General features: G+C 31.5%; 1 long non-coding RNA gene across 1 annotated transcript; it reads left to right on the forward strand.

Moving 5' to 3' along the window:
* The first annotated feature begins 867 nt into the window (after positions 1–867).
* LOC145097431 (uncharacterized) lies at positions 868–1630 on the forward strand. Its single transcript, XR_013704363.1, has 2 exons — positions 868–911; positions 1257–1630. It is a non-coding gene; the product is annotated as an uncharacterized LOC145097431 (long non-coding RNA).
* Positions 1631–11769: the final 10139 nt, after the last annotated feature.

Consider the following 11769-nt stretch of genomic DNA (forward strand, 5'->3'; position numbering starts at 1 on the left):
AATATTCAAACAAATATATACCCTAAATTACTCTACTAAGTATTTAAATAATCTAATCCTATTATGAGAGCAATTAGCAAAAAACTAATTCGATGCTTGAACAAACTGACACTAAGTTATCAAATACCATTCAAAAAAGTACTTCTGCAAAGGAAACGACTTGTACACATGAGTATGATATATGTTAATGTAAACATGATTATCATTTATCAAATAGTGAATCTCATCATAGAACACATATATGAATATATTGGAAATATAGGTTATCATAAACTGAAACATTCAGGTTAAAACAAGTGGATCAATATTACTATGAGTTATGTGTGAAAATTTACATAACACATGAAAATGGAACTTATAATATTGCTTACAGAATATAACATGGAGTGTTATTACTTATTAAGCTACTTATAGAAGGAGTCATACATAACAATAAGTCAATCTGAATCTTCTAAACTAATGAGAAAAAAACATAATAAAAAATAAGGAATCAAAATGAAGCTCATTTTCATATCTCAGTTTGAGCTAACTTGACATTTCATCAGCCAATTTATAAACGAGTTTGTACAAAAAAAATAACAAAAAACAGAAACAGAAAAAGTTTAAAAATCGACAATTTTTTATACCTATTTTAATCAATAAGCATCCGGGGTTCCGATTTCACCTTGCGATCCTTCATCTCGTCTTCAATTTCAAAATTTTGTGGATCTAGAAATATTTTGGGTGGCCCAAGTGTGATATACCCAATTACCCATCAGAGTTGGATACGGGCCCTTGCCCAGCTTGCCCTAACTTGGGCCGGCCTTGTAACCCGGGTCCGACCCGTAATGATGAAATAAATATTTCATGACGTTCATTTCGGAGACATTTCACAGAGACACGCGCTTCGGATTTTCTCCTCATTTAGAGAGGTTAGGGTTCTACTTTCTCATTCTGTATCTAGTTAATGTTAGGGTTTATTTGTTACAGTTTTTGTGGTTTTCAATTTAATCTGTGGACTGATCTTTCTAGGTCTTGAACTACTACTCAGCTTTGTCGAGATATTCATATATTAATGACGTATCTGAACTGTTTTCATTCTCTAATCAAAACTACTGTTGAGATTTTCGTTGAAAGAATTCCGCCCCTCCATTTTTCTTGAGAACGTTCAAGTTGTATCACTAGATTGTTGTTTTTCTTACTATTGTTCTTTAACTTATTAGATCAGAAATATTGAATTCTTATTAATCATTATTATGTTTTCGTTTTAATATCAGGAAGATGGGTTGTATTTATTGCCTGGATGCAATTGGTAAAACATCAGGGATGAAACATCTTAAGCCGAAGAAGGTGACTTTATGTTTTTCGTTGTATGATTTGTGGAACACAACTTCTTGTGCCCTTTGAATGGAAAAAAAACAGATTCACGATGAATTTGACAGTAAGATATTTCTTTAATTGTTGGAAATTTTTTACGTTTTAATTGTTGTAAATATTTTTGTATTTAATTTCTTATCTTGGTTGTATTTAGTGCACAAAGAACTGTTGTAATAAAAAACTGAAGCTGAAGAACATTAAACCAGCCCGCTTTGAACATAGCAGAGACTCTCTTGCAATATTAAGTATCGAAGGAGAGTGGAAAATTAAGAAATTTTATTTGGATGCTGAAGTGCGTTGGAGTGTGAGTTTAAAGTGTTTATTCTTCCATCAGATAATAATTTCTTTCTTTTTGTGATACTTGCAGAAAATCAATGGTAAGAAGAAGGAATTCACAACTAAAAATGGAGGAGACCGGGAGGAAGGTGAAGGTGACTGGGATGAGGAGGAAGAAAGGGATATGGAACCACAACATGAATCTGAATTTGATTATGACTGACTCTGATGGCAGTTATGATATGCTGATGAGGCAAAAGAAATCTTTAGGTTCCTTTCTGAATTTTAAATTGATGGATGATGATTTGAAGATTTGGTGACAGAAGACCGAATTAGACCTCATTTATAATTTAATGCCGGTGGATTCCAATAGTTCTAAGAAAATTGATATGGTGGATTCCGATAGTTCTATGGAAGCTGATCTTGATGTGCCAAATAAGAAAAAGGTCATTTTGAGTACTTCAAGTCTGAAAACCACTTTTTGCAAGTTAGTATCTGTGAATAAGTGAAATGTTTTGATGGGAAGGTTTTGTCAAAACCTTCCCACCAAAACATTTCACTTATTCACAGGTTCTACATTTTTAATTTGCAGAGAAAGGTTTTTCACACTTGAAGTAATGACTTTCAAAATGACATTTTTCTTATTTGGCACATCAAGATCAGCTTCCATAGAACTATCGGAATCCACCATATCAATTTTCTTAGAACTATTGGAATCCACCGGCATTAAATTACGAATGAGGTCTAATTCGGTCTTCTGCCACCACATCTTCAAATCATCATCCGTCGACTTAAAATTCAGAAAGGGGTCTAAAGATTTTTTTTGCCTCATCATCATATCATATCTGTCATCAGAGTCAAAGTCAGAATCATATTTGGATTCATGTTGTGGTTCCATATCCCCTTCTTCCTCCTCATCCCAGTCACCTTCCTCCCGGTCTCCTCCATTTTTAGTTGTGAATTCTCTTTTCTTACCATTATATATATATATATATATATATATATATATATATATATATATAGAGAGAGAGAGAGAGAGAGAGAATACCCTATGAAATAGATATATAGATACATACCATACCCAAAATTGATAAGTAGATATATACATGGTATTGACTAGTAAATATAGGCTACTTGCTGATATTGACAAGTAGGTATAGCATACCTCATGATATTGGTAAAACAAATATCTAGTTTAGGATGTAAAAACGTATTTAGATATGTTTTTGTTACCTTACATGCATATAAAGTTATAACTTGTCATGTTATTTATTTTTTTATTTTTTTTGAAAAAATGATCATAAAAAGGCTATTTTCAAAGTCTGAGAAACATAAAAAATGTGATTTAAGGTTAATTTGGTATGCATATGTACTATGAACATGTGAGATTATGTACTATGAACATGTGAGATGCAATGTTCATCCGTTAATTTGAATTTATTTTTCTGCTCATTTGGTGGTTTTTTTTGATCCCTTTTTACTGTCATTTTAATACCAATGGCTATTACTTTCTGCATTACATACCATTTTGGAGGGGTGTTGTCACACTTTCTTTTGTATGGGTAATTAAGCTATACCACTAATAAAATTTCCAAAATCAAATGATTATTAATTTTTCTTTGTAGTGGCTGCAATTGGTGTTGGTTCTAAAGATTTTGGAAAATTTAGTTTATGTATAGTTTTTGGTTCTAGAGATTGTTGCAGGTTATAGAAATGTACTTTCATAGCATCCTACTTTACTTTCCTTTTACTACAACAATTTATATTCAAATTTCTTTTTAATAAGGCATTGTAATTTGGAAAATCTACTCAATGATAATAAAAATTGTTTTGTGATGAGATGATGTTTTTGTAGTCGGATAGATTTTCCAAAGTATAATTGTTGTAATGAGATGGGATGAAGTGAAAGTATGATGATTAAATAAACAGATCAATCAAAGTTTGTTTCTATTTCTTTTTACATGTTTAGTGATTTTACCCTCCCTTTTTCTAGACAATTAGTTTTGGTGAAAGTTGTAATTTCTCTATTTAAAAAGTAAAGTTTGATAATTTTTTACATGAGAAAAGCTATTTAAAATAGCGACAACTTTTAATGTTTGGCTTTAATAACGTGAAAAAAAAAACAAGTGTTTTGGTTCTTCTATGCTTCAAAGTTAACGGCTGAGAAGTGATTGTAGCATGCAACAGAATAAAGGGCAATTTACTTCTTCAAAGGGTATTCTTTGTTTATTAACTCCTTACTCCTTACTCTTTACTTTTTTTTTTTTTTTTTTTTTTTTTTTTTTTTTTTTTTTAATTATGCTATATGACGATGCATTCGTATATGACTTATTTACTCTTCACGCATATGACTGTTGCATCAACTGCCATCAGGTAATGTGGTCGATATTCAATTGGAAAACTACAATAGTAACTCCTCAATTTGCATAAAAACCTACATAATATAGACATATTGCAGCATATCGTAACATCATATGTTGATGAACCACGGGTCAAAAAAAAAGGTGAACCATATAATCAATCATTATTTTATTATCAATATATTAAAACAATTAAAGTGACATGAATACCTGTAACCTGCTCCACATGTATAGTGGAGGTGCATGATCAGATGTAACAGTTGACTTGAAGTAGGGTGGCATACCCATTCTGGAGCAGGTTTTAAGGCTTTTACAACTCCACAACTTGATCAGTTAACTATAAAAGCTACAATGAAGAGTGGAATGGAATGAACCATTCCATTCCATTGTCATGTTTACTTGGCTGAAAATAAGAATGTATTTTCATTTGTTTGTTTATTAACTTATACCATCCTACTTCTATTTCTTTATATTGTATCACCGTAAACTGCAATTACAGGTTTTTGTTATTAAGACATTGTACCTTTCACTTAAATGAGATATAAATGGCCACTAAAATTTTAAAAATGACAACTAAAATGACAAAAATAATAATAATAATAATTAAAATACACTACTAATCGTTTTCTAAACTTGCAAGATGGAGGTGTAATATCTAGGCTTTTATAAACTTTGTAAAAAACGAGAGGATAAGGCAACACTTTGTTGCTATATTGTAAATATGTTAAGAAAACGGCAAAATGACATATTTTGTAGGGATAATGACTTAAAAGGGTAATATATTTTTTGATTTGTACACGTGTGGCCATTGATTTTTTTCGTCTATATTTACCCTTCAACTTGTTAAACCATATACATTTAGTCCTTATGACCGGCTACTCCAGGTTAGTCGGTAAAAATAACTTAATAGGATAATACATTTCGCACTTTGTACACATTTAATCATTAATATTTTTGTACATATTTAGTCCCTAATATTTTTTTTATTGCAAAATAAATCATTTTTGTTTTTGTACTCATTCGGTATGAATGATTTCTTTAGGTTTTTCTCACGGCATACGTGAGACAATCATTAATGAGATGTTTAGGGCTTTTGATGCTTATATCAATCACGATCTCGACTACTTGGTTGCTTAGGTTATGTGTTTAGAATGTTATAACTTCTTCATATGATTTTGGATTTTAACGATCTTTATATCCATACGTTTATATTTTAGTCAACTATAACTTTCGTTTAGAGTACTCCTGTTAAAAAGTAATATATTTTTATGTACGATCTTTATATCCATACGTTTTTTATGAATGCATGTAGGAATGTTTTTTTTATAAAACCGTAAGTAAAAATATATTATATTTTAACGGGAGTAATTTTAACGAAACTTGTAGTAGACTGAAAAACGAACAGTTGGATATAAAGATCGTTACAATCTGATATCGTATGAAGAAGTTACGCCGTTCGGAACACAAGGTCTAAACCAAACCACAAGACTTATGCAACCAAGCAGTCGAGATCGCCCCCAAATATCTCATCAATGATATTTCTATGTAAGATGTCGTGAGAAAAAGCTAAAAAAATCATTCATAAGTACCAAAACAAAAATGATTTATTCTGAAACAAAAAAATATTAAGGACTAAATGAATACAAAATATTAACCACTAAATGTGTATAAAATAATAAATATATTATCTTATTAAGTCATTTTTCCCGGTTAACTTGGAGTAACCGGTCATAATGATTGAATGCGTATAGTTTAACAAGTTGAAGGGGTAAATATAGATGAAAAAAAATTTCAATGATCAAATGTATACAAATCGAAAAATATATTACCCTTTTAAGTCATTATCCATATTTTTTAATAGTCTAACTAGGATCCTATCATATGTGTGTTTTAGAATGATCAATAAGTATCAATATATATTATGATAGTTGTACCATTAAAAGCTAGTGATAAATTAAATATATGTTTGGTTAAGTTGTTAAATTTTTTATGCATATGAACTTTTTGATTTTTAATATGTTTTATATAAATTGCTAAACCTTAAAATGGTTGTAAAAATTCATGTAAAATAAACTATTTTTGTATGAATAATTAGTAGAAAAAAAGTAAAAACTGCACAAAAAGTTGAATTAGTAAAAAAAAATAATAACAAATTATTCAAATCGTCCTTGTGGTTTTTTAAAATTTCGCGTTTGATCCTTAATGTTTTTTTTTCACTCACACCATCCCTATTGTTTGATTTTGTTGCGTTTTTGGTCTCTCGTTGACATAAAAAGACTATAATACCCTTTATATTTTCTTTTCCATTTCCATTTTCATTATTACTTTGTTATAGTTTATAAATTAAAGAAAATGTATTATTAAATATTGGTCCCACCACCACCACCAATCAATCCCAGCCACCACTTAACACCATTGAGACATCGAAAACCATCATCGGTGACCGCCAGCTACTAAAAACGAGCACTGTTGACTGTCATCCACTACTTACCCCACCCCCACACCTCACTTATTATCCCTTGATTGTTGAAAGACCCAATAATAGCCTATCCCCATCACCTCCAGTAACTACCATTAATCCACACTTAATCCACTTTGGCAGCCACCAATCAGTCCACTCCACTCTAGAGCCAGTGTCGGTAACCTCCGCAACCAAGTCAAATGAAACCAAAACCAAATCAAAACCTACAAACAAACCTAAATCAAACCCTAAAACCAAAATAATTCATGAATTTAACCTAAACTCTCACCTAAAACTAAAATTGCAATCATCCAAAATCAAACACAATCAGTCGTGCGATATTGAAACCGCTAGCCTGATTTACATCTTCCCCTTCCTACTTCTTTGTTGATGGTTCCAGAAAGAGGGTAAACAAAGAGAACAAAGCGTTGGTGGGGAAGATAGAAATATGAAGAAAGAGAGCATATCAGAGGAGCCTCTACTGTAAATCCTTACAACAGTGTAATGGTTCCGATATGGTGTTGGTGATTGGACTGTAACATCTCAAGGATCGAACCCTATACAGACGACAGGTCGTCGGTAATATTAGAATGGAAGTTGGTTGCACCTACTTTTCCAGACGACTAGTCGTCGGTATTATACTTCCTTTTCCCGACAACAAGTCGTCGGTATAGGCTCCGAATAAAACTTTTTCTTATTTCCTCGAAAATCAATCCTGAAGATCCTTTCACGACAACATGTCATCCGGAAAAGGTTGAGCAATACTGACGACCCCTGTCCCGACGACATTTTTGACTTTTATCGACGGAGTTATGCCGACGATGTTTTACAGACGAAAAGTCGTCTCTATAACCTTTACCGATGACATTTTGTTAGTACAGTATCCAGAATTGTCGTCTGCATAGGGCTTGATCCTTGTAGTGAGAGAGATACGGTACCTCGAGTCAGTCCAATTCTTGCTATGTCTTCCTTAACCTGTGAAATCAGAAAAGAAAAACACAACAAAGATCAAATACTTAAAAATATTAAACATGAATATGCCTCAGTTATGGTAAGAAGTTATGGTAAGAGGGCGATCAATAGATCTATGGCTATTTAATACCACCACGATTCATCCTCCACTTCTTGTTCTCATCAGCATATGTTGTACATATGGATAGCAAATTATGGGAACTTGAAAGATCAATTGAGCAAATGGGGAGGTCGAAAAGAAAAGGAGAAGATGAAGCTGAAGGGAAAGAAAGTAGGATCGATTATTGACCAAATTGAAAATCGCTATCGTTAAACCTTAACAGCATCAACAGCCCTAACTTTCAAAATCGAGTTTGTGAACATAGATAACATACAAAAAAAATCAAAAAAAAAAATGAAAAAATAAGCATACCACCCCACCCCTTTTGTTTTCTTCTTCCTTTCGCAGCCTCTTTCTTTCCCTTAATCGATTTAGTTGTTTATCAGATAACATTTACTTATTCTATAATGCATAAAAGTGTTGTACATGATGCATTATGATTTGGACAACTTAAAATTCAGCATCTGACCAAATATGTTTTATGAAGTATAATATATATAGGGAAACGTGAATATACCCTTAATGTTATATAAGCTTAGGTACCCAAACACACCATAATACACTGCTTTAAATCATATACACATTATAATGTTATTAAACTTAAACTCGTAACTTTATTTACTTTCAAAATTTTCAAAATTTCATTATTATTTTCCTCTTACATCACATTTTTTTGCCGAACACCTATTAGACTATAAATATTATAGTTGAAAATGAGAATTATATAAGAGGAAGTTAATGGTAATATTTATAAAAGTCTAGGAAGTAAATCAAGTTAGGAGTTGTATTTTAAGAACTTTGGACGATTACAATACATATATGATACAAAACGATGTAGTATGTTGAGTTTGGATACCTAAGCTTATATACCTTTAAGAGTATATTCACATTGCCCATATATATATATATATATATATATATATATATATATATATATATATATAGAGAGAGAGAGAGAGAGAGAGAGAGAGAGAGAGAGAAAAGGGGGAGGGGGGAGATGATAAGTTGAGTGGGGTGGGGTACCTCTTATTTTTTTTTTTCAAATTAAAATTTAATTAAGGAAAATATAATATAAATTAAAAATGATATAAATAACTTTTTATATACGTATGGGATAATCAATTAAAATTTTTTAAACCATATGGATGATCCTTGATAACCTAAAAAGTTAAGGACTAAACTTGATTTTTTTAAACCATAGGGACCATTTATAAAGATTTTCCATAATAATGAGTTAATGACATGTTCAAAATTGTATGAGTAAATTATAGTTTTGGTCCTTGTGGTTTGCTCATATTCGCAGTTTCAGGTCAATCTTAGAAATTTGACAAGATGCGGTTTAAAAATTACACTGCACATCCTCACTCCATTTAAAAGACAATTTTACTCTTACTTTAATATTTTTGTGTTTTTCTTTTATATATATATATATATATATATATATATATATATATATATATATATATATATATATATATATATATATATATATATATATATATATATAACGCCTTGTTTTACTATTAATTATTTTGGAATTAGAGGTTTAAGAAATAAATTAAATAATTATACAAATATAATTATATTTCTAAGTTGGGATATAATTGAATAAAATGCATTATATTGAATTTAAAGATGAGTTAATAATTAAAATAAAACAACACGATTAATTATCGTGATTTGTTGAGTAGCTTAAATGCAATAAAAATATATATTTTTTAAAAGGAATTAAAACTAAATTAAATAAAAATGACTAAAATAATAATTATAAATATAACATTAATAACAGGAAATATAAGTCCCAGGGTATTTTGATTAGACCTGACAATTCCAGACATGAATATACGAATCTGTGAGAGACATGATACGACGCAGCTACATGACACGAATACATCTTAAAAATTGAGATAAAACTTATTTCTCATCGTGTAATCATATCGTGTGAAATTGTGGCTGACACATTTTCATGACTCGAATACACGAATTGTAAGGTCTAATTTTGATATTTATGGAGATCTCTTTTGTAGGAAGAAATTTAGTTAGGGTAGATTTCGTTAGAAGACCAAACTTCGGAGAGTGATTCTACCAAATTCAGAAACCCTTGTCTCCTTGTTCCCTGCATCATGACAACATCGTGTGGGTATAACATTCAACTCATTTTGTTGATATATGTGTATGTTCCTCCTTAAATTAAGCCAAAACCCTAAGTGTAAGTGTGTGTTAGTGTTTGCCGCAAGCTAGAAAGAGTTGGGGTCATTGCCTGGTATAACCAGAAAATCAAGAGAGGGAGGAAAAGTCTCCATCGTCACTGCCGGAGCTGCCATTGTTGGAGCTTCCAGTCGTCGGATTCTGCCATAGGGCCGCCACCATTATTGTCTTCGGAGCTAGAGAAATAGGGGAGAGTATTGTGTTGATTGAAGCTTGAGTGGTATATGTGTTTTCCTCCTTACTTGATTTCTTTCTTTTTCTATCCAAACACCACTCACCACCACCGCCTGAGGTGGTGGCAGTCACCGGATTTGTTGACTAATGGGTTTGGTCTTTATTGTTGCTTAAGTTGTGTATATGTGTGTAAATCTTCTTTAACTTATTCTTTTTTTTTTCAAACACCACACACCACCATCACTCACCACCTCTACCTCCGAAGGTGGTGGCTACCAGAAATCGACCTTACCACTACCTTGAGTTTATTAGGTGGTGATGAGGTCTTGAATGCTTGCTTATTCCTTGGCTAAAAGTATTGAATTCATAGCTTCTTATTTTCAAAGTGTAATTGGTGTGAAGGTTCAACCACACCAATCAATGGGTGCTTATGTGAAGCTCTATTTCCGACCAATTTTTGATTCATTAAATGCTTAATGGGGTTTAGTTGAAGATCAAACCTTAAAACTCTTCTTATGAGCTTAATGTGAAGAAGAGTTATGTTTTGAGTCAATTTGTCCAAGCTCTTGATCGATTAAGTCATTTATTGTTTGATATTGAAAATAGTAGGTCTAAGATCACATTTAACTGTTTTGGTTTTTTTTGGACCTAAACATTAAGGACTTAATGAGTTAAGTTGAATGTAAACTCAAACTCAATGGTTTTACTAAAATCCTGAAATCGTTCACTAGCTTTGTAAAAATCATAATTAAATCTAGAAAACTCCAAATTACATGATTTTTCTTCCTAGAGTTTGTAAATTGTGTCTAGTTTATTTCCTAAAAGTTTTAATCTGATTCCACACAAAAATGTACAGGTTTAACTTTGAATGCACGTTGGTCTAGAAATTTCACTGATCACTTGGGTATTGTTGTAAAAATCATAACTAAATCCAGGGGATCCATTTTTAATGAGGTTTTTCTCTATATGTTTATAATAATGTCTATTTTTTCTAATAAATTGGGCTTGGTCTGATTCCATACCTAAGTTGGATGGAATTGGAGTTTCATACAGATTGGTACAGAAAAATGTTGTTTTCATTAGTCATATTGTAAAATGAATAAATAAATCTAGAAAAATCTAAATTGCATGAATCTAAGGCTGGTACAGAAAAATGTTGTTTTCATTAGTCATATTGTAAAATGAATAAATAAATCTAGAAAAATCTAAATTGCATGAATCTAAGGGCTGAGTTTATGTGAAAGGCTCTAGTTTGTTCTATATGTTTTCAGTGGAATGATTCCTATCCCTTATAGGGTGTTGATGACCATTTTTGCTGATTGGTCCAGAGAATGGGGCAATTTTTATACTTCATTTGTTAAATCATTAGAATTTGATAGAAAATAATTAAAGCATGTGTTTTACATATATGGAAAGCTAAGTGAATGTTATTAATAACTACTATCAACCTTTCATGGGGTTAGGTTTGAGAGGGGTAAATCGGTCCGTGTGCCAGTTTTCATAATGATTTAAAAAGTAATAATAAAGTGTAATATTGAGTATTATTAAGTAATACTTAAGGAATGAACTAACTAGGGGTTATTGATGCGTTGTAGGCATTTGAGAGTGACACGCTCACCTAGCTCACGTATGTAGTGTTACTCATACGACATGTTATCAAGTGGATCGTATTTGTTAATTCCTTCGAGAACTAGCGTGTGTGGGTTCAACTATTAGTTTCAGGTGAGATTCCTTCATTGTATCCATAGGTCGAAGGCACCAATGTCGGCCCACTAGTTTGTGTTGTAGTATGATGGTTGACTTTGTGACAACTGTCGGTTATGCTTGTGTTTGCTTGATGACTCTATTATTCCAGTTATGAT

The sequence above is a fragment of the Lactuca serriola genome, chromosome 4 (genome assembly GCF_051521515.1).
Source record: "Lactuca serriola cultivar US96UC23 chromosome 4, Lser_US96UC23_V15, whole genome shotgun sequence".
Classification (NCBI taxonomy): domain Eukaryota; kingdom Viridiplantae; phylum Streptophyta; class Magnoliopsida; order Asterales; family Asteraceae; genus Lactuca; species Lactuca serriola.